Source organism: Mauremys reevesii, linkage group 15, assembly GCF_016161935.1.
Source record: "Mauremys reevesii isolate NIE-2019 linkage group 15, ASM1616193v1, whole genome shotgun sequence".
NCBI classification, from domain to species: domain Eukaryota; kingdom Metazoa; phylum Chordata; order Testudines; family Geoemydidae; genus Mauremys; species Mauremys reevesii.
The window spans coordinates 24,355,056-24,379,374 of NC_052637.1; the positions used below are offsets into that span (position 1 = coordinate 24,355,056).

The window sequence follows — 24,319 nt, forward strand, 5'->3', positions numbered from 1 at the left end:
AAGTGGGTATTCACCCACGAAAGCTCATGCTCCAATACGTCTGTTAGTCTATAAGGTGCCACAGGACTCTTTGCTGCTTTTACTCTCATTCTGGTATTAAAATGCCCTTTTTTTGTTTTGGCTTAAATTGCTTTGAAAAGGGTTTAAGCTAAATGGAAAAAGCTCCAGAATAAGTGTCTCCACGGGAAGTTATATTGGTGTAACTGTATTGGTTTAACTATACTGGTGTAATTTTACTGGCATAACTGGTAAAACTTTCCTGTGTAGACAAGCCCTAAGAGTATAGAAAATAAATCTGAATTTACAGGTATGATAGTTATAGAATTGTCTTCTGACTTGAAAACTAAGTTGCTATTGGCCTAGAAACCACTGGGGAAAAATAACTACAAAACCCCTATTTTGCATTTGCAGGGGCTTACTTCAGAATAGAGCCAGGGTTTTGAAGAAAGAGAAATCTTAAGGGATTGTTTCTGTAACACTGACTTCTCTTCTTATGACTATCCATCATTGTTGAGCTTCATTTACATGACCTGGGCCTGATTCTGATCTCAGTTAAACCAGTATTACAAAAGGAGTAACTCCACTAAAGTTCGTGGATTTTACCTGGATGTAGAATTGTTGTAGGGGAGATTGGGACTGGGCCTTCAGTGTTTCAACCCTTACGTAAAGTATTTAGCATGAGTCAGTCCCTCCATGTGCTCTCACTCCACCAAGGCCATACACAGCAGTATATGGCATTCAGTCAGAGTAAGGATGAAGGATTGGAGAAAGCCATCAGAAAGGCTGATGAGCGTGGTGCTCTGTTACTCACTATCCAGTAAGCCGAGGGGGAAAAGCCCTGTATGCTGGTGGGTCGGGAAGGACACTCTACCTAGTATATGTCATGAGGCATCGACCCATTTCATGGGGTTCGCAGGGGGGAACAGGAGTTCTCCGTGGTACGCTATGTCCAGACTATCATCGGGCTGCACCCCCATCATTCCCACTTCCCCCTTGCTCACTAGGGCTCAGTTCTCTGGGAGCCTAGAAGTTTACATTCTTTGTTGAACCCTATGCTCATTTCTCAGCAGTTAGGGCTGGCTCCAGGCACCAGCGCAGGAAGCAGGTGCTTGGGGCGGCCAATGGAAAGGGGCGGCACGTCCGGGTCTTCGGCAGCAATTTGGCGGCGGGTCCCTCAGTCCCTCTCGGATGGGAAGACTGGCCGCCGAATTGCCGCCGAAGAATGAAGCGGCACGGTAGAGCAGCCGCCGAAGTGCCGCCGATTGTGGCTTTATCTTTTTTTTTTTAGTTTTTGCCGCTTGGGGAGGCAAAAAAGCTGGAGCCGGCCCTGTCAGCAATATATGGACTGCTCTCTCCAGGTGCTGAGCAGACTCTGAGCACTCTTTGCCAGTGCGTTGCCTCTCTGCACCTCCCCAATCAGCACCTAGAAGCCCATTGGGTTGAATCCATAAACAGCAAGGCCTGGGCAGTAAGTCGAGACAGGTCAACTGGTTTTGCCTAGTTTCAAAACCACTCAAATATCGTGGGCTTGACTTTGTGTCCTCCAAGCCTGAACACAAAATGGCTGCCTGTCTCAGTGAATAGTATCATCCATAAGATTTAAAGATAGGAACACAAAGGCGTAAACCGCAAAATACATCGCCAAGTCTATGTACTATGAACAGGAGGGTCACCCAGCTCTGGAGGAGATGTTCTTATGTCTCTAATAGAGAGCTCAGGCTGTCATTCTGGCAGAAAACCATGGACCAGATTCTGATCTAAAATACCCTCAGTTTACACCAGTGTAACTCCACTGACTTCACAGGAGTTACTCTAGGTTTATGAAAGTGGAATAGAGATTAAAATCTGCTTCCATGTATTTAATATTGAATCTCCCTTAGGAAAAAAAACCAGCCACGGTGGGTTTAAGTTACAGAGAAAAGGTCGGTGAACTCAAAGTAGTTCTGTGAACCCTGTGAACCCAAAAAACAGAGCGTTTCATGAACCCTCGAACTCCAGCAGGCTCAGCCGGGCCTAGTGGAAAGCCTTCAACTTCTAGTCATCCCCTTTTAGTTACTTTTGCTTTCTTTTATTGGAGGGGAAACACAGCTGTACAATCTCCTCCTCCTCAACATAATTGCGTTAGACATTTGGAGGCAGTCGAATTGCCATTCAAGCTGGTATATAATGAATTTACTTGACATGCACAGGTCCTTATGTCACAAAAGGTTTTCTCATTATATCTGAGCCTTAGTTTAGTTATTTATAAAAAGTCTCCAAATCCTCCCCCGTTACCTCCCTGAAATCACATATTTTGTGCTGGAGGACAGCTTCTTTGTGTTTAATATTGTCCAGAAATGTCCCTATTGACAGTAACTTCACCAGGTTTTTATTTTTCAGTTTGCCAAGATATTAAAAATTATTGTTCATAGGAGTGATCAGGGCAATGAGTTAGTACAATTTCAAACTTTCTCTCTGGCATCTAACAGCAGCCAAAAGGACAGTGTGCAGTGGGTGAACGGGGCTGTAGAAAGGGACGGAGAGTGAATCGGAGAGTAAAGAAAACATTATCACTAGTCTGTTGACCCAGTGCCCACATGGTGTAATTCAGTTTAGCTCCATTGAAGTGAATGGGGCCAGTTCCTCAGAGGGTGTAGATTGGCATATCTCTGTTGAAATCATTGCTGTATCTCTAGTGAGTTCAGTGACTAGCTGCACAAAGCCTCTGGAAAGCTTCCCTAAAGGGGCAGCTGAGGATTCCTGTGGCAGAGGGGAATTCCTGGGTGATGTAGAGCTGGAATAGCCAGCCACCAATATTGTACCTCAGCACGGGAGGTGTAATGAGGGAGGGCTGGCCCATGACAAGGCATGACAGGGTGTGATGGTGAGGTGTCACACAGCCCTGTGTTCTGACCGTTCCCCACGGACATAGTGACTGGTCGGAGGCCATCACAAGGCAGTGTACGTTAAAGTACCCTGGGCCCTGTTGTTTACTCCAGCTTATTCTGGGGGCTAGTTTGGTCCCTGGTTCATCCAGGAGGGGAAGAAATGGAAAGGTGGCTTAGAACCACCTTTGTCTCCCTCAGCTATACGAAGCAGGAAGATCGAACCTGTTGCGCCTAACTCAGGAAGGACCAATGTCTGAGGGAGCTCCAGCTTAGGTGCCAGGCAGTTGCCTCAAACTCCCCACTCCCTGCCTAACTAAGCCACGGTCAGTTTTCCCACCCTAACAATCACCAGAGAGCCCCCTCTTTTCACATAGAACTGCTTAATTCTTAGAACTGATGTTAAGGAGGGCCGGTGAGCAAACTAACTAGAAATGTCTGCTTTGAAAAATAAACACCTTTAGCACAATAGATTTACCTGGACAACTTCCCACTAAGGCATAGAATCATAGAAATGTAGGGGCTGGGAGAGACCCTTGAGAGGTCATCAAGGCCAGATCCCTGTGCTGAGGCAGGACCAAGTAAACCCAGACCTTCCCTGACAGATGTTTGTCCAACCTGTTCTTAAAAACCTCCAATGATGGGGATTCCACAACCTCCCTTGGAAGCCTGTTCCAGAGCTTAGCTACCCTTAGTATTAGAAAGTTTTTCCTAATATCTAACCTAAATCTCCTTGCTGTTGATTAAGCCCTTTACTTCTTGTCCTAGCTTCAGCAGGCATGTAGAGCAATTGATCACAGTCCTCTTTATAACAACCCTTAGCATATTTGGAGACTATCATCAGGTCCCTCAGTGGACAGTCATTAATAGCTGGAACCATAGTTTGCATATGGCAACGTATTGGAATGATTTGGGATTGTCATTCTGCTTCCCTATAGAATTTAACAATATTTGAGTTCACCAGGGTCAAATGTTGCCCTCACATATAAAAGCCAGGGCAATTCCCATTGTACTCATTACATGCTTAATACACATACAACACCTGAAGGTAAAATACGGTCCAACAACTGGGACTTGATAAATACTGTAACATGAATAGGAGCTTATTACTTGGAGAATTCTTGATCCATATGCTCTACAGTCAGTACTTAGTTAATTGGTCATGTGTAGCATCACCTTAAAATATTCCTCAGTGTTCACTAAATGCAATCTCAATCTTCTCTTTTTTAATCAAGGGGAAGCATAGGCAGTTAGGATAGGTAATCACATTTCATAATAATGTACAAAATATTAAGGCAATGCAAAAACCCACATAAGAGTCATATAAAGGACTTAATTCTGCGTCTGTGTTGCTCCCCGTAATGGGGTACTGGCCCTTAAAGTCGTGGGAGGGGCCAGTCATCCCATTCCAAGTTTCCAAAACAACCAAAACTGGACATAAGGTGAGAAGAAGATGTTCCTGGGGAAATAGTTAGAGTCTGGGGTAGGGAGGCGGGAGATATAGGAAGAAACCCTGGCTATTTTTCCTTTAAGGGACTGGGGCCAGGAGTCTTGTAGAGAGGGCAGGGCATGGCTCCCTTCTTCCCCAGCTGTCTCAGACAGGTGTTTGAGGTAATTAGACCCACCTGAGAAGATTCAAGGAGTGGTCAGGTGACTGGGGGGTGGTTAACTCAAAAGAGAGGCTCCAAGCCCAGTTAGAGAAAGGGTGTGCTGAATGAAGAGCTGTTGAAGGTGTTCCTGAGGAGAATGTAGCTGAAGGCACAGTCCAAAGAAGGAGGACTGTGAGACCCTAAACTTGATGGATAAGCTATGGGCTGGGAAGGCCAGGACTTAAAACCACAATCCCAACTAGGAGGATTATGAACTCTAAATATGAGAGGTGAGTGGAAAGGGGCCTTTTGGTGGTCTGAACTATATTCAACATTTTGTCCCCAAGAGATGGGGGTGATTGTTTTGAAGACTCTGGGTGCATGTGAATTATTTTGGGGACTCTAAGGGAAACTGAGGCAGGATGCCTGCAGGGCCACCCTAGGTCACAAGGGAGTGCTGTGTGATGGCATTTGTCTACACTCCCATATATTGTCTGCACTATGGGATTTGAGAAAACATTTCCACTATTGCTAATAGCAGTTAAGCTGCAGCAGCATTAGTGAAGTTGAGAGCCCTACTGTAAATGGGTCGCCACTCCAGGAGAAATTTCATCCCCTAGGAGTATTGTCAAGGCAGTTTAATTTCAAGATCTAACAACCTTGGGAGTGTTCTCTCAAAACTGGCATGAAGAACAGGCTTAAACTGGGGATTTTCCCAATGGTTGTCCTAGCGTGAGCCATAATGAAGACAGAACTGCTGGTGGACGTCTTTTGGTCAAGCCATTTTTTTTCAACAACAAATGGCTGTTCAACCAAAACAAAGTTTTGCAGAATTTTTTCATTTTCATTGAAGTTTTCCAGTTTTCAAAACAAAACAAAGAAAACCCTGAAATCTGTTTTTTGTTGCTGGGGTTTTTTTGTTTGTTTTTTGTTGTTTTTGTAAAGAATGTTAACAGGAAAACAAAATTGTTACTGAAAATGTTTTTCAAAGACTGAAATGTTTTCATTTTCTTGTTAAAAAAAAAACCTAAATTTTTCACAGGAAATTAAAAAAAACTCAAATGTTTCAAAATTTTTGCAAAAAAGTAATTATTTTTCCAAGTAGTTTCAATGGATGGTCAAAGTCACTCATCCCCAGAAATGGAACTGGTGCTCCTTTTGCTGGTTTCAAGGAAGGCTTTCTGCACTAAGAGTTTCCACTAGTGATCACTGGTGGCTGTAACTGGGGCAAATCCCCTCTGTAGACAAGACCTAAAAATGGTTTTACCAGACTTTCTTTTTCAGCTTCTTTGCTCTTTTTTGCACTGTGTCTGTCTATGCAGCTTTGAGACAGAGAGTTCCTGGTCCTTTTATTAGCCTCTATCTAAAGCCAAGTCAGTGTTGCTACTGGTACCTCACTTATAATTTCTCTGCACTATTGTCTCTGGGTTTCTGTGTGTGACATAATATTGTTGCTTCTCTGCAACATTCCAAGCTGACTGACTGTCTCTGTCTGTCTGTCTCTGTGTGTCTCTCTCTCCCCCTCCTCCCCCACCAAATGGGGGGGGGGTGAGGGTGGAGGAGGGACAATGTCTCACATGAATGAGATAAGGGAAGACAAAGCAAATGGGGAAGAAAGGAAGCTTGTAGCTTTTCAAGTTCAATGAGGCTTACCAGGGTTTTGGGGGCCTCTTCAAATCAGAGGCCTAGTTAAAAGAACACGCAGAATTCAAAGCCTGTCCTTTTGCAGACCCTCTGTCGGCTTGGAAAATCCTCCCAATGCATGTTTGCTCTTGCTTCTCTCTCCCCACATCCCTCCCCTTCATAACGTCCAGACACACACACCCCTCTTTGCAACTTGCAGTTTCCCCCCAAATTCGTGAAAAGCCGCCCTGCGTTTAACCGTTAGAAGATGGCTCTGCCCAACAGAAGTAGCAGGTGTGATGGCTGTTTCTATGCTCCCAGCTCCTGAATGTGAGATGTATGCAAATGGAATCTAATGGTGGGCAACATCAGAAAAGGGTACAATAGATCCCCTTAATCCCTCGTTGCCGAGAGCCGTCTCTCTCCCCCAAGAAACACAGCATCAGAATGGAGCATAAACAGTTCCCCTCTCATTGTAAACATTAAAGTGTTTCTTTTCCTCCAGCAGACACATACTTTAGAAATTTGCAGCGATGGGAGACACAAAGCCCTGGGTCTCTTGGTCAAAGGAATTACAGTAGGAGCCCAGCTTTTTCTGAGGAATGGTGGGACACGGATGGGGAGCCCTGTAAGGGTTGGGAAAGGCGCCTGAGCTGCTCTGCAGCAGGGTATTCAGGTATTGCTACGGGCAGTAAGAAACAACACAGTCATTATTTTTTCCTTTAGGGATGAGGTTCAGGCTTCCATGGCTGGTCTGAGACTCTAGATCCACAGAAGTAGAGGGCTATTTAAATAACATTCCCGCTGTTTACACTCTGTGTAAAATGCTGGCATTTTTATCCAGTCATATGTAGGGCATATGAATTGATGATGGTGCCTACCAGCCAACATTACATGTGGCAGCAAGGAACACACAGGGAAAGAGGAGTAGTCAGCATGGGCCTGATTCTGATCTCACCATTTTAAGGGCCTAATCCTGCAAGATAAAGCTGGCTTCTGATTGCTGCTGAGTGTACCCTCCACCCTCAGTGGGCCAGAGCCTCAGCTGGTCTAAATCAGCAGAGTTTCATTGACATTAATGGAGTTACATTGATTTACACCAGTTGCAGATCTGGGCTGGTGACCTTAATGGCAATAGAAGGGATTCAGTGCTTCTTGGAAGTGTTCATTACCAAGCCCTAATCAGGAGTAACTCCACTGAATCAATGGAATGACACCAGTCACTGTAAAACCAGTGTAAGTGAGATCAGAATCAGACCTTTTCATCAGCTATTAGAGACAAGAGTGAACCAAACCATAAAACAATAGATCAGGGGGATGTTTTTCTGGGGACTGGTACCAGGACCCACTATGTTGTCATTTGTAAGATCTAAAACATGTCACAAGTTTTGGAATCATCATAAATAATGCTTTGCAGCCATATATTGCTTTTCTCCCAAGAATCCCAAAACACGGTTACAAATATGATTTAATTCTCACACTAGTCCTATCAGGTAGGTAAATACCACTATTCCCATGTTACAAGTGGGGAAAATGAGGCCCAAGTTCATAGAGGAACCAAAACAAGTATCCAAAGTCCAATGGGTATTTGAGGAGAAAACCCTTGTAAGAAGGAGTAGCCAATGAAAGAGCATCTGTTTCCCCAGGAAATCTACAGAGTGTGTTAGGAAAATAAAAGGAAGATTTATTCATAGAGGCTCAGATTTTAAGGTTAGAAGGGATCGTTATGATCATCTAGTCTATAACACAAGCCAGAGAATGTCACCAAGCCCATCATTTCTGTTTGAGCCAGAGCATCTCTTTTAGAAAGACATCCACTCTTGACTTAAAGACATCAAGAGATGGATACTCCACCATCTCCTTAGGTATGTAGTTCTAATAATTAATAACTCTCACTATTACAAATGTCCATCTTAATTCTAGTCAGAATTTGGCTAGCTTCAGCTTCCAAGCATTGGGGCATTTTCTTGGAAGAGTCTTTTGTGTTATCTCAGGATGAGGAAGAACTGTTCTGGAGCAGGGCAGAGAGCAGGGCTGATTCAATGGAATAAATTGCCTAGGGAAGGTTGTGAAATCTCAATCCTTGGAGATTTTTAAGAGTAGGTTAGACAAACACTGGTCAGGAATGGTCTAGATAATACTTACCCCTGCCATGAGTGAAGGGGACTGGACTAGATGACCTCTCGAGGTCCCTTCCAGTCCTATGATTCTATGAATGTGGCCTTCCTCCAATCATATGCAGGCATGTCTCCATTGAAATCACAAGGGGTAAAACTTGGAGTAGTGAATCAAGTCTGAGATGAATAGCTGGTGCAAATCAGTGTAGCTCCACTGACTTTGGTGGGGCTATGTTGAGTTATACCAGCTGAGGATCTGGCCCTCAATATTTGGAAATCCAACAGGCCCCTTTCTCCTTCAGCAAATGCTGTCCATAGAAACTGCCCTAGTTAAGAAACCATGCCATAAGCTGGGGGCAAGCTCTTGCTAACATTTCTGTCTTCTTGCTTCGGGACTCTGTGTATAATTAAGGACACTGGTTAAGTTAGCTTTCAGCTGTTTAAACTGTCTTCACTTGGTATTATTCCCTCCCTGCTTTACTGGGCTAAGGGACAAATCTATATTTTTTTCCTTTTTAAAAAGACAAAGGAAGCAAATGTACAAACACAAATCTGCCCACCCCAGTGCAGGTGTGAGACAGACACACCTGACATGAAATATATTTGCAAATTGTCTATACAACCTACCATACAGGCATGTGGTGGGGAAGGAGAGGGGGCAGGAATTATGAGTTGCGACATTCCCTTATTGAAATAACCTTTTGTGTCATTTTGAATTCTGATATGAAGGAAGATTATGTATATCAAACCCCAATGTTGAAGTCTGGCTGATTAGTAGTGACTCGAGAAGCAAATATGATTTTGCTTTACACCTGGAAGAAAGCCCAATTGGAAGGAATCACAGCTTTTTTTTTTAATTGGGGTTATAAAAATGGATGTTGAACATAGTGCCTTCAAAGACCTTGTCGGATGACATGAAAGATTTGCACGCCAGCTAATGGCACTTTTTAAGGGTTTCTCGAGGGAATCAGCAATTGCAGCATCAGAGTTTTTCTCCCCTTCCTGTTCCCAGCTGTACAAATTAGCAAAATGGATTAGGAGGGGGAGGGAAAATGAAATGTGACAATTATGCTGGGTAGCAAAAGTAAAAGGAAAGAAAGGGAGTTTAGCACTTTGAATGTGATTGATGACTGACGTGATTCTCCACTGCATTCTGCCTGTTTTAGGCAGGGGTAACTCCACTGACCTCAGAGGAGTTACTCCAGTGGAAAGCTGCGTGGTGAAAAAAGCCCCACAATTTCAGCTGTCAGTAATCAGCAGGGTGATTGGAGACGAGTTCCAGTTCAGGGCTGATGGAAGTCATCATAGCTCCATTGACTTCATGTGACCCATTATCAGCGTTGTCTCTGTTCCTCTGAAAGCAAGGATCACTTGGGATGGTTATTCTCTAGGCTGGGAAAGAGATTACTGTTGTGTCCTGGCTGTTGTTCGCTGAAAATATGTGGAGGTTTGGTCACTCACTTCGCTATCCCCAATGCATTTTTTCTTCCATTTGTTATTGCAGTTTATGTGAATCTGGTGCTCATTAAATTGGAGGTGACTGGGGAAGGCTTAGGCAAAGAGCCAGATATATACCTCAGCTCTGCCCTGAAGACCCCAGCCTCATTATTCTAGTCCTGTACCCCCATAGGGCACTGCCAATAAACCTCAAACATGACCTGTAATATCCACTACTGTTCCTGTCCTGGACCACAATGGAAATTTGCCAATGCACCTTAATCCTGACCTGTTCTCTGCTGTTCCATTCCTGAGCCTCTCTTGAGACGAGACCAACAGTCAGGCTGGTGGTTTTATGATGGAGATAAATGCCAGGAAGCAACTTGGAAGACCAACAAACCTATTTGCACTGAGATATTGGAACTTGTGTCTCAAGAGATGAAAGGCTAATACACTATACATCAGAGACCACTTTGATGAACTTTACACATTGTTATAAACACAGGGGGCCTGATTCTCTTTTCCTCTGCACCTTGTGCAGTCATTTACACCCAGACAATGAGAGTGCAAAAGTGGGTATTCAAAAATGGCCATTCTGGTTCGGTAGCATCTTATGCCCATTTCTGCACTCAGTTTGCAGTGGTATCAAAGATGGCCCAAATTGCTGGCCAATGGAGAATCAGGTCCTAGGTGTTTGTAACAATGTATGCTGAGTTGTTACTGGTATTTGGTGCATTATCAGTGTAGAAGTTATCTAGTTTTTCAGAGCATCACAAAATTCAATAGTATGTATCAAAATTCTTATCAGTCCTGTCCCCAGCCACATGATTGTTTTAAGCAGCTCTGAAGTTAATAATTAAGCCATGTCAAGGAAAACTGGTGAAAAATCCCCCCCTGGAAGACAGGGGCATTGTTCATTCCACAAGAGACCGAATAGCTGATTGTTGTTGCAGAATGACTACACTTCTATGTTTACTCTGATCTGTGCATATCCAACAACCTTTGAAAGTTTAATGTGAGGATCCCATGACACCAAAGCCCTGTGAGTGACTAGAGCAAAGATGAAACATTCTGAGAGAGATGAGGGATGTGTGTTGTGGTAATTTTTGTTCAACTATAAATGATGAATTTTGAATAGTGATTTTTACATAGGTGTTATGATACAGTGAAGTATTCAGCAGAGCGGGTTTACATGTGCTGAGAATGAAGGGGTATACCTACTAAGCCTGGGCATGGTTTATTGAGATGGACCAGGACACAAGGGGGTGATTAGATGGGTTGCTGTGTAATTCCTGAAGTTAGAATTCAGTTGGGATACCCAGCCCAACACCCATGCTCTTACAAAATGTGCCATGGGATCTTTAGTGACCATGAACATCATTCAAAAGATGGCATCCCCAAGAAGAATGATTTTTTTTAAGGGTTGAATTATCTGCAGATTGATCCAGATTCCGGATGCACTGAATGAATCTAATGGGTCCCAGTAAAGTGATTGTCAGTCAAAATAAGGAAGGTCTCATCTGAGGTACCCATCTTCCTAACCTGATGCCTTGATTTTGCAGAGTTAAATGGACATTTAATTTGATGACAACAGGGGAGAAGGGAAATGTGGGAATTACAATGTATACTATATGGAAAGAACTTCATGAACTTATGTCTAGACAAAAATTTCCCGGCACTACCTATAAGTTGTTACCATTCACAGCAGCCCAGCTATTAAGGATCTGCTTCTGTTACACCAGAGAGTAATTTAGCCAGAGACTATAGCTGTGTAACTCCGTCAACATCAGTGGACTTAAATCGAAAGAATTCGGCTCTGGGCATGTGTGTTTTATTCTCCATAAGGTAAGATGAATTCTTCTGTCCGATATAACTCCATAGACAGTAGTTGGGAAAACACATATGATGGATATACAAGGTTATGAGTACCGGTTTTAAACCAAAATGGTTGAGAAGGGAAAAAACCCTGTACCTAATGGCCAGTTTGAGAAATAACTGCACATTTAACAAGTATTCTAGTTGGGGGTGGATTTTGGCAAAGTTCAGTAAAATAGCCACTGGAATGTGAAATATACCTATATAATACATACTGAAAAATCACTTACGGTTAGGTTTGTTTGGGATGGAAACAAACTAAATTCGCACACCAGGGCCAGAAATGAAACCATAGACATTTGGCTAGTTTCAGCATGTATAGCTCCTTTTTACACCTTCTGTAAACATTCCTTTTGCAAGAAGCAGATCCTCTTTTTGTTGTTTTTGTTCTGTTGTCTGAACTATATTTGAATAGTTTGAATGTAGACATATTACAAGCCCTGCACTCCCAGCAAACCATTGCATTTTTTCGAAAAGCAAATCATTTTTATTAAATCCAAATCTGTTCCTTCTGCTTTCTGAGTCTGACCTGATTTTGGCCTCTATTTTAGGATCACTGGTGGGCACCATGTTGTCTATTGTTACTCTTTTTGACCTGAGTGGTTAGCAAAATTCAGGATCCCCCGGGTAGTTTTTGTTAGGAGGAGAAATTGATGACGGAGTCAGGTGTTTTCTTTGATGCAATTCTGTTTATTTACACAAAAATCTACAAAGTCCTGATTCCCTGAACCCAGCAGGTATCAAACAAGAGATAGTTCCTTTGCTTATAGTTCCAAGCCGCTTTTCAGACAGCAGTAACCCAAAGTTTTCTCTGTAGGCTTTTCTCATGATCTGCTTTAGGTGCTTTGTCAGGCTGTGTCTTTGGCAGTCTGTTCCTGCGTCTATGGTATTTTCTCTTGCTTTTCATAAACCTTCACAAAACAATAGCTAATGAAACCTCTCTACCCACGTGAGTCTTGCCTGTGCCTTGGTTTTGGGTGGGGGCATGTACCTGGAGGCTGATACGGGTTTCGGTGGAGCTGTCTGATTTCATAAAGGAGTTTAATTGTTACAACTATCTTCAATAAATGGTGGTGATTATGCCCAATCCATATCTTTAGAGTTGGAGGTTTTGCTTTTTTTTGTCAAATATTTTCAACACTAATCTCCAACCACTCCGCGTTCCCCCCGGGTCAGATACAGATTTGTTCGCTGACAATGATTGGGCTCCAGGTCTGCAAATACTTAAGTACCGTATGTGCTTCATTTTACTCCTTTAACTGAACAGGATTACGGACATGCATAAAATTAGTCCATGGATAGATATTTCTGAGATCAAGACCTTGGTTTATATTACAATATTTCCATCTTAGCAGATGTTTGGATAGTCTTACATTTTTTCCCACACATAGAAACACTGGAATCTACAGAATGATGTTTATTTGCGATTGTCAGGGTTCCCACCCCACTCTGAACTTTAAGGTACTGCATGAAGACCCCCTAAGCTTATTTCTACCAGCTTAGGTTAACAACTCCCCAAGGCACAAATTCTTCCTTGTACCTTGGATTCAGTAACGCTGCCACCACAAAGTGATTTAAACATTTAGAGAGGGCCACTTGGAGCCCTACCTTACCCAAATATCCCCCCAAGCCCCTACACCTGGGCAGGGTTGAGAATAATCCCCTCACCAATTGGTACAGGTGAACACTGACCCAAACCCTTGGATCTTAAAACAATGAAAAATCAATCAGGTTCTTAAAAGAAGAATTTTAATTAAAGAAAAGGTAAAGGAATCACCTCTGTAAAATCGGGATGGTAAGTACTTTACAGAATAACAAAAGACTCAAGAACACAGAGGATCTCCCCTCTAGGCAAAACCTTAAAGTTACAAAACCAGGGATAAACCTCCCTCTTAGACAAAGGAAATCACAAGCCAAAATAAAAGTAAGCTAATGCATTCCTACGCTAGTATTTGCTAATACTAATGGAGCAGGATTGCTTGCTTTCTTGATCTGTCTCTGGCAAGCACACAGAACAGAGAGACAAAGAACAGACAGACAAAGCCCTTTCACCCCTCCCCAGATTTGAAAGTATCTTGTCCCCTTATGGGTCCTTTGGTCAGGTGCCAGGTAGGTTACCTGAGCTTCTTAACCCTTTACAGGTAATAGGATTTTGTGCCTCTGGCCAGGAGGCATTTTATAGTACTGTATACAGGAAGGTTGTTACCCTTCCCTTTATATTTATGACAGTGATTAAGACCACAGCCAAACAAGAAAACACTAAAGTAAAGTCTCCAGGAAGGATCACAGATATTTACAAAGCAAAAATGTCTAGTTTCTCACATCCCTTCCTGTGTCACTTGCCTGTCCTCCTTGTTTCCAGTACAACTGGTTGACGAGGCTTCAATATCTACATAAGTCATATCATTCATCGCAGTAGGTACCATCTGTGGAGGCAGCCATGCATTACCACGTAATATGTAAAAATATACCATGACTTCATGCAGAGTCACTTCCTTGTGCTCAGGCGTTGCTGCCGGGCAAACTTTGAGTTTTGTTCTGAGGTAGAAGTCAATTTGAATTAAATGTTCTTACTCAGCTCAGCTCAGATGTTTGCCTATGTCAGCCTGGCAGCTTTGGGGGAGATAAGTACATTATAAGGTGCCTCAGATTGGGATCAAAAATATGAGACCTTTGCACCTGTTTAGTGTTTTTTCTATCTTTGGTGCCTCCATGCAACTGCATAGTTAAGGTAATTTACGTATCTGTTGTATAAATAAGCCAGCCTTTTAGCCAATGCTGCTGTCCATCTGGATCTGAAGTCTTTACAAAGAGCACTATCAATTTTCAAACTGCCCTTGACTTCCTCAGGGCAGCAGAAAAAGTCCCCTGGGTCTTATGGCTTTTCTATGCCAGCCACTCTCCATTTGTCTGAATCCAGTGGTTTTCTTTCTCTTTGCTTTTCCTCGTGATATCCACCGAGAACAAACCCCCAGACCTGAACACAGCCCTGAGAACTGGGAAACTTTGGGCCTCCATACAAACTTTGCAGTTTGGTTCCATATTAATTACAGTGTCTCTTTTTCCAGGCCTTTCTTGAGACAGAAGGTTGCAGCCTTCTGGGTCTCTAGTCAGACTGAGTACTAATTTATAGTAAAGCCAGTATTGATGCAGTATTGAGTGATTGATTGTTTCAACAGTTTCTTCGGTGCAATCTCAGCTGATGGCTGGCCAGTGTGTACTGCATAAATGCCACATGCTTTACCAGATAGACAACTGAGATCACAAGCTCCTTGGTGTAGGGACATTCTCTACATGGACATTTGGACAGTGCCCGACAAAACTGGGTCTCGATCCTGACTGGGGCAAAAACTTCATAGTTTCTGTGAATAAGATTTTGTTTGAGATTTTTGCATACTCATTTTAATGCCAGATCTGAGTGTTGTCCTGTGGTTAAAATGGGGCATGAGAGTCAAGACTGGCTTCTACTTATGGCTTTGCCATGTCTCATTTGAGATGCCATTCTTGACTCATTAAAGAAATGAATCTAACCCCCCTCACAATTAGCAAAAAGATTTATGCTGACTTCAGATTTTGATTTTGCATTGCCAATTGACTTCCTTGGATATATTTGGCTTCAGTTTTAATTTTGTTTTCTTACACTGGTTTAGAATTCCGTTCAGATCTTTCAGTTCATCTTATGGATCTCAGTTCGTCTCTCATTTAGGGCTCAATCCTGCGTGGTGATGAGAGCTCTTGCCCTAAGGCAGCGATGCACTGAAGCGCACAGCAATGGGACAAGCCATGTGCTTAAACACTTGCTGAAATGCTTGGCTGGATTTGGGACCTAATAGTGCTTTTGCAGATGTGCAAATCTATTGCCTTTAGTCCTGTTACTCCTCATTTTTAGCAGTATAAGTGGGAAAAGAATCAGAACGCAACGGCCCAAGTCCTCAAAGGTAGTTAGGTGGCTAACTCCAATTGTAATCAATGGAAGTTAGCTGTCTAAATACCTTTTACAGATCTGGGCCCAGATGAAAAACTAATGTTGGTCTCATTCGTAGTTCCCTAAAATTAAAAATACTTTGGAAAGGACTGAAAAACTGGGGAATTCTTTGAGGAAATTCTCCCATGCATGAAGCTTTCTGTGTGCAAACTGTACTGCCACCTGTCAGAAAGCAGCCTGGAAAAATTAGTTTAATTTTCCATAATGATACTCTCACATTAGAGTAACACATCCTGCTATTCTTCCTAATCTAGGGCTTTAAAAATTAGTCCAGACAGCTGTGGGTTTTTTCTTTCTTTTTTTTTTTTAAATGAACTTAAAGTTCTCAGTAATCATAGATGGTGTCAGGAGTATACACATAGTGGAGATCACAGTACAAAAGTGACCTTTCTGATGGCCCTTTCTCTAAAGAATGGCTCATTTCCATGGTCTGGGCTGCAGGATGGCAATGCTCATGGTTTATAACCAAACTGGAAGCTGTACCACTCCAAGTCTCTATTGGAAGAAGAGTCCTCAACTTTAAATACTCTGCCATATCCTTCAGTCCTGCAGTCAGAGCACAGCTAAAAATATTATCCAGTGATGAGAACTGATCAGGATTTTTTTTTTTACACAACAGTTTTGTTGGAAAATGCTGATTTGCTGAAAACAAAACTGGTGGAAACATCAATTTCAACTAAAATTTCTCAAGTCCAGGATGCAATTTCTGGTTATAAAAAAAAAAAAAAAAAAGAGGGTGGGAGATTTTTCTGGTCAAAATCAGCAAGCAAGAGACCCACTCCAGAACAGCTAGGACACTTACCTGAGAAGTAGGAGACTCAGATTTAAGTTGCTTCTCTTCCTGATACAGAACTTAGCTTTGAACCTGTGTTTCCAATATCCCAAGTGAGTGCAATAGCCACAGGCCTGGGTCCCCCTGGCTTTTCAATAAAAACAATGTGAAAGGTCTCACTTTTGTCCCAATGCAGAATGAGATTTTTTTGAAATCTTAAAAATGTTCACAGGACAGAGAACCCACTTCCCACCCAGCTCTGGTGATGAGTGCTTCCCTTTGACTTCAATGGAAAGGTGCTCGGATCTACTGTAACCTTGTTCCAAAAGAGGACTATTCTTTTTTTTTTTTTTCCCCTTCAGACTGAGGTCAAATTTCCACTGAACAAGAATGAGGTTGGATCTGTAGCCCAGCTAAACAGCATGCCCTAAATTGCTCTGTTGGTTTTATTTTATTTAAAAGATTGTAGAACACAGCTGGATCATCTGAATGCAGCTGTCTTGTATCAAATGTCTTAGATCTATTATTCAATGCACTCTCATCCGGAGGTTAAAGATGGGATCCACTTTTTGAAGACAAAGGAGCCTCCCTCCCTAAATTCCTTCATGTTACTCTGGTGCTGTTGTAATCTGAGTACAGCACAGCCAGCCTAAAAGGATTTAGATTGGACGTGGTGGGGTGTGTGTGTTTTTTAACAACATATCAGACACCTTCTTCATTTTTGTTTCTTCCGTGGTCTTCATAGAGTGAAGCAAATAGCCATGCTTTGGGTAGATTCCATGCAAATTTGAGGATGCTGCTTTCCCTCAGAGGTGTCTTAACAACCAAGTGGCCAAGCGCAGCATATTATCACTGGGGATGGATGAACTCACCTTTTCCCAGAAGGCTGATGGGTGAATGCCCACAGCAGTGATGGACACACGCTGCAACGTTCACATCTGGATCCAGATCCAAACTTTCACAACATTCTAACATGTTTGGATCCAGGATTTGGGTTCTGGCCCATCTCTAGTCACAAGGTTTAGAGACTCAGATCCTGCTACATCTGTCCGGTGAAAACCAGGAGTAACTGCACTGAAGTCAGGAGAGCTCAGTGTTACAAAACTGGAGAAAGGAGAATTGAGCCCTTGGTATGGAGAAACAGCCAAAAGTTTGAATGGTTATTTGGAAGGCTGTCTAAATTTATCCAAATCTCTTGAGTCCAGAGGTGGTGCTGGAAATCTCATGAGAATAGGTTTTCCTGTAGATTTTTCTTTTGCTTCTGTCTGGGATGGAAGCAGTATTTCTCACAGCATTTCACCTCTTCTACTTCAGGTTCCATTTACATCTAGCAAGTCAGAATCGCAACAGAAACAAGTATTTCCTCATGGAGTTACATCATGTGCTCCTCCAACAGATGTTGGATGATGGTGGCCACTGTGCAAGGAGATGGTCTCAGTCTAGTTTCTGCTGCAGAAATGAATCCCTGTCACTAAACCAACACCACAACTGGAATTTGTCATTAGAGAGGCCAACAACTGAATGTACCATGGAGACTGAATTCCTCTCTCAGCCCAAGAAGTGTCCCCTATGGATTAAGACTGACACAGAGATGTAACGTGGAGAAGCTTGCACTGCCACTGACTATAGCACACTTGTTCCGTGGATTAAACAGAACTCTAGTCTCCAGAACTGTCAATACTTACACTCTTTAATTGGTCACCTTTCACAAGCACAAAAACAGCTAGGAGGTCAAGAGAGGCTAAGGTAGAGGAAAGCCATTCCTTGCAAATACAGCACAGTCTATGGTATATTATTACAATGACGTCATATTTTCACAGGGACCCAAAGACATGTATTGCGTAGTTCATGGGTTTGATCTCCACCAGGCCAGTTCTTGCCTGTTTTCTTTTACACAACTGTCAGTTAAAACGAAGCAGAAACATTTGTATATCCCTGTCCGTAATGAATTCAAATAGGGCTTGTATTTACAGTAAGATTAGAAATGAAAGCTGCTCCTCCGATGACTTTAAAAATGTCTGAAAATATGGACATGACTGTAATTAAAGTCAGTGCTGCTAGATTCCCAGGCAAGCTGACAGCCCCAGGTAGATTGCACCAGGAATCCTGTGCTGCTGTTTATATTAATGTCCATCTTCCTTTACCTCTCACACTTTCACTGCTTTCTGCCAGATGGCTATTAATGTTTACAGGACTACAGACAATTATACCTGTCAAGGGCATGCCAAAGTATTTAGCATTTATGGGTTTTGGGAGATTACATTCTAAATATTAAAAGCAGACAGAAAAATGGCAGCCCTCCCTCTCAGGATCCTCATTAGATCACTGCTTTGTACTGCTACGGGGATGCTCTTGAGGTTCACAGGTGTAAAATTTGATCACCCTCCTCCACCAAACAATCACTCCCCTCCCCCACAACTTTTGTCGCCACCTAGCCCTGGGCAAAGGGGGCGCTAAACCATTCTGCTCTGGTGAAGTCTTGCACCCACTTTGTACAGATGTAAATGGATAAGAAGAATTAAGAACATAGGTTTTTGCTTTCAGTTTGTTTCTCTGATGTAGATATAAGATTTTCACCTGCCAAGGAAAAAATGGTATGGTTCAATGTGTGTTCATCTTTCTTTCTTTCTGAAACGTACTGGCCTAATACCCAGGAGAGTGGTGGCCTTTATTTCAGGAACATTTGCAACACAACAGTGATATTGGAATGTAAGTCTCCTCCAAGCTAGAGAGAGAGAGTGTCTCTTGAGATGTGAGGGAATTTACCTCAGTATCCATAGCCATTGAGTGCTTGGCTTCCTGAAGAGATAGGAAGTATAGACTAGCAACAACACAGTGAACCTGACAATGTTCAAAAGAAACAAACTGAAAAAATAGCGAAATTTTCTTTTTTCTCTGATCTCTTTCAGTTGTAATGCCTTTAGGGGTTCCTCTTAACATCAATAGGCACAGAGATTTCCTAGAGTGTCCCTTTAAATTCATTTACTTTTTCCTGGGGCCTTACATCAATAGTGAATTTAAAAGCCCAAGAGCTTCTGTTATATTTAGCTGCTTTCCTCTGAAGTATACATGGTGAAGGTGTGGCTACAAATTGAGGGCAGCTTTTAAATGAAAATCAATGATGTTTAAGGATGCAGGGAATATTTCTGACAGATTATAAAGTAGGAAATTATATAGGGGCCTTTCAGATTTCCATTGCACACTTGTGTTTTCAAAGATAAATAGATTTGATTTGGGGGGCAATTGAGAGAGGTAGTGCAATCCAGTGGGCAGCTCGCTGGACTGGGATACAAGAAACCTGGGTTCTAATCCCAGCTCTGTCACTGACCTGCCAAGTCATTTTGAGCTGTCTCTTCTCTACTTAGATTATAAATGTTTCAGGGCAGGAGCTGTCTCTCACCATGTGTTTTTACAGCCCCTGGCACAATGGGGCCCAGATCTCAATTGTAGTGCTACTGTAATCATCATCATCAAAATAGCTTCTTCTTGACATTTTGCAGAATACTGTTGTGTTCATCTGATTTCCAGGCAAACCTATGAATCAGCTCCAGACTTACTCAAAATTCAGCTCAGACTCATTGGAAACTACCCCCAAAGTTTGTAAACCGGACCCAAGTTCCTGGTATTAAGGAAGGGTTTCTTTTGGAAAGTTTAGCATAGATCTAAGTGATGATCCAAAGTTGGATGGATCAAATTCAAGTCCTGTCATATGCAGGTGTAACTCCTGTTTAAACTCTCTGGGAACTGTGTGCAATGATGGCCAAATATCATCAAAGACGGTATGATCTTTAGTACCAGGCAACACGCCTGTACTTGGGGACAGTTGCTGCATTTCAGGCTTACTTCTGAATGTGCTCGCTTTTGTATGGCAAAGTCAGATTCTTATCATGGGTTTGATTGTTAGGGATACTTTTCTGATGGCTTCATTTCTTATTAACAGCACATAGCTCTTCTATGTCACCTCGCAGCCAAGGATCAAAGCACTTTATAAGCATTATAGATCTGATCCAAAATGCAGAGAAGGCAGCGGAAAGATGCCCATTAACTTCAATGGGCTTTGGATTGGGCCCTAAATAATTAAGCCTCACAATACCTCTGCCAGGAAGTCAAATTTAAATAAGACTCGTGTTCAATCCAAAGGCAAGAGCCTATTTCCTTGGCCTTATGAAACCAGGATAAAAACATTCACAGCAAAATGTTAAAATTTCCCTTGGCCTTTCCAGCCAAGCTGCAACCAGGTTAGTCATAAAACAGCTGTTGGATCTTTGTAAGCTGTAGGCTGTTTCGTGCCACTCATAGCACTGTCATGCAAGAGGTAGAGGTTAGATCCTCAGCTGGTGCAACTCAGTGTAGCTCCATTGACTGTGGTTGAGCTATGCCCGTTAACACCATCTGAGGATCTGGCCCTTATAGCTTACTCATTCATTGAGTGTTTGCCCTCCTACATCCAAGGAGGAAGGTCAAAAGGGGCTGTGGGGAGGGGATGTCTCTCTGACAGTGGCCTTGAGAAAAACAAAAAAGGAACACCAAACAAAAAAGGCCGATCGTTAAAATGTACTTCTCCCCCGTGCCCCTTCCACAGCTGTCCTGGAGAAGCCCCCGTGATGTAAAAGTGTATCACACAGGGAGAGAGGAGGTTAGCCCACCTTGTGAGAGTGGGGTCCCCAAAAAAACAATTTCTCTGACACTAATGTAGTTAAAGAATAAAGGGGCTCATTACTGATTCCTGCACGTATTCCCTGACTCCCTCCGCAGGCATACGGGCTCAGCTACGAAAGCATTTCCAGGAGTCTCGTGTTGATGTCAGTGAGCCAGGTTTTTCCCTCAGAAGGGCATGTGTCTCCCGCATCGGGCCAAATTCAGCTCTCACTTACACTGGTGTAAATTCAGACTGACTCCATTCTTTTCATGCAATGGGCGAACAAGTACGTTATTGAATTAAATGGAGTTCACATAAAGGATTACTCCAGACTTAACTGAGAACAGGATCTGGCTTATTCATTCCCCCAGATCCCTCCCCACTGCATCCTTGCTTATCCAGTACTCAGCTTGGGAACAATGGGTCAGATTTGCTGATGAAACCAAAATCCATTTGCAAGTTTCTATAGAATTCCACCTCCCTAGAGGAAATAGAGCAGCGCGGTGCTGTGGCTGTGTTCACTTTTCAGGAAGTGCCATCACTCTAAATAGTGAGGGCATCTTCCAGTGTTCATAGGGCAATTAATAAGATTGAGTCAGACAAGGTCATTGGTTTGGAGGATAAGATGCTGCACAGATGGTCCAACCATAGTTATTCACCAAAACGGAGTTTTCTCTGCCCAGTTCTCCAGGGTATACCCGGTCAGTGGGGTAAGTTAATAACATCATATGAATGTGAATAATCATTTCAGGCATTGCAGTGTCAGCGTGACAGAGGCGTCGTGATTACATCAGCGAATGAGTGCATGTTGGCCCTACCAGCTGCGCACCATACAAAACTCAAGAGTAGGAGGGAGGGGAGGGTTCAAGGACTCTCAGACTTCTTTGCAGAGGTTTGATATCAGTCGAATTGGCCTTAGCATAATACATTTGTCTGATCTGAAAATACAGAATCCAATTCTGATGAGATTTGAATGGAGACTGAACTGAAATACACTAACATCTGTCTGTCTGTTTTAGGGTTTTGTACTGCTATTCATCATTGTAATATCTAGCACCTTCCATATAAAATAGATTAGCAATAGCAAAATCCTTAGTGGACTCCTGGAGTCTCTCGCTCTGCTCTCTTTTCAGGTTATAGAGGTGCAAGGTCTCGTTTCCCGGGATGGGAGGGGAAGAAGGGAGTGGTGGATGTTGTGAATGTCATTCTGGTCCTGGTAGGAAAGCGTTATCAAAGAGGAAGCTTATGTAGCATTTCCTAAAGGCAGTCAGACTGTGGCTTCATCTAACCTCCTCTGGAGGTTCATCTCACAGCTGAGGTCCCCTCAGCTGAGAGCTTTTTCCCAGCTCTCTGGCACTTTGTTCTGAGTTCTGTGATCTGCCTTGTCCCAGATGAGCAAAACTGTCTTGGCGGATCCTAGATGGAGACATGGTCTCTAATGTAGCTGGGACTTGATCCATTAATAACTGAACATTAGGACCGAGCTCTTAAAAGCAGCAGTGGAAGCTGACTGAGAACCAGAGGAGGGACCATTGCACAGACTGGTCGAGCTCATGGCAGCCTGACCTCTGGAGGAGGGGGGGGGGCTGTATTTTGCACAAGCGGGAAGCTGTGTATTTTTTTTTCTCCAGTTACAGAGCATTACAGTAATCCAGTCGGGAGGTGACAAAGACACTTACGTAGCACTTTTCATCTGTAGGTCTAAAGTGCTTCACGAAGGCCAATAAGTATCACTATCCCCATTTTAACAGCTGGAGAAACTGAGACCCAATGCCAGTGTAGGCCACATTTTTAAAAGTGGCTTCTAATCTTTGGTGTGTCAGTGTTTGGCTGCCTAGATTTAGATTACTTGCACCTGATTTTCAGATGGGTTGAGCGCCTCTATCTCCACGCCTATTGAGCTTCTCAACCTCTCTGTATTCATAGGCTTTTGAGAGAGGGCAGGGAGATTCATGAAGGAACACATACTTCTGGGGTGTAGGTATCAATAGTCACTGTGGTACTAATGTTCTCGATGGGCGGATTGATTCAATTAAATACAGAGTCTAATTCTTTCTACCCGTGTATTTTCCTTGGCACTATTTGCATTTATTTTATTGTGCACTTAGTGTTAGGCACATGAATACATTCTTAAACAGAAGTTTTTAAAATAAGTTCCTCCTTCACTTACCTGCCAAGAGCTGGTCCTATAGGGTTCTGCTGCAGCTAACATCTGTTGCACTGAAGACAGTGTAAGAAACTCATCTCTGGCACTACTTTCCGTGGCATGAATGGTGTAATTGGTTGTTACAGGAAAACAACAAGCTCAGGTCTTAGCAGGTAAAAACAAAAACAGAAATTCCTTTCAGTTTTCCTTTACAATGTAAATGGGGGGGAAAAAGTGGGGACATGGGGGAATTAGTCTGCAAAAAGATTGGTTTCAAATTCAGGCTCAGTGTGAGTTTCTGATAGAGGTTCTGATCAGTTCTTATTCCAGCCTAACTGCTTGGATCCTGCCCTGTAGTGGTGAAATTCTCTTACCTCTGATCTCTGCCTAGTATTTGAGGGCTGGAGCCTGCTCTTAGCTACACTGGTGTAAATCAGAGTAACTCCACTGAAGTGAATGAAAGAATGGAGCTGACTTCAGGGGAGTTACTCCGTTTCACACCAATGTAACACAGGGCGGAAGCTGGCCCCTTAGCTTTCCTTGGAGAAACAGGACTCTGTAAAGCTCCCCTCCATGCTGTCTCTATGCTTCCCAGCTGGAGATGACAACAGCCCATTGAACAGTGCAGGCACCTCCCAGCATTCACAGAAGAATTAAAGAGAGAGACTCAGACAAGGTTATTGGTTTGGAAGATAAGATGCTGCACAGCTGATCCAACCAGGGTTATTCACCAAGAGTGAGCTCCATGGACATACCTCCAGGGGATTCCTGGTCAATGGGATAAGTTAATAATGTAACATGAATGTCAGTAATCTCTTCTGTCGCTGAGTCAGCAGACAGAGGCCTCTCCTTGATTTCACTTGGGAACGAGTGGATCCTAGCAACCCTAAAGCAGCAAAGTGGGCGGGGATGGTTTCAAGGACTCCTTGCCTCCCGCAGAAACTGACACATCCCATCAAGGTACCCTTCGCCTGACATCGCTTGATCTGCAAATCAAATCCCAGCAGAACCCATCTCTCTCAGGAGGCCCAGTTTAAATGGATTACAGCAAGGGGCTGGTGTAGGTCTGGCTGGGACCAATGCAGTATGCTCATTTCAAAACACGTGATGGACCAAGAAGTGGAACAGATGTACAAAATTCTTCCAGGAAAATGCCTTCTGGGGGTGAAAATGAGGACAATGCTGGTCTCCTGATTCAGGAGAAGGAAACAACTCTTTTCCATGCTGCACACTATCATTATTATTATTATTTATTAATTATGTACATTAGAG

The 24,319-nt window shown here is 43.0% G+C and overlaps 1 long non-coding RNA gene across 1 annotated transcript; it reads left to right on the forward strand.

Moving 5' to 3' along the window:
• The first annotated feature begins 4,578 nt into the window (after positions 1-4,578).
• On the forward strand, positions 4,579-23,616 carry LOC120383474. Its single transcript, XR_005588478.1, has 3 exons — positions 4,579-4,743; positions 11,336-11,475; positions 17,577-23,616. It is a non-coding gene; the product is annotated as an uncharacterized LOC120383474 (long non-coding RNA).
• The last annotated feature ends 703 nt before the right edge of the window (positions 23,617-24,319 follow it).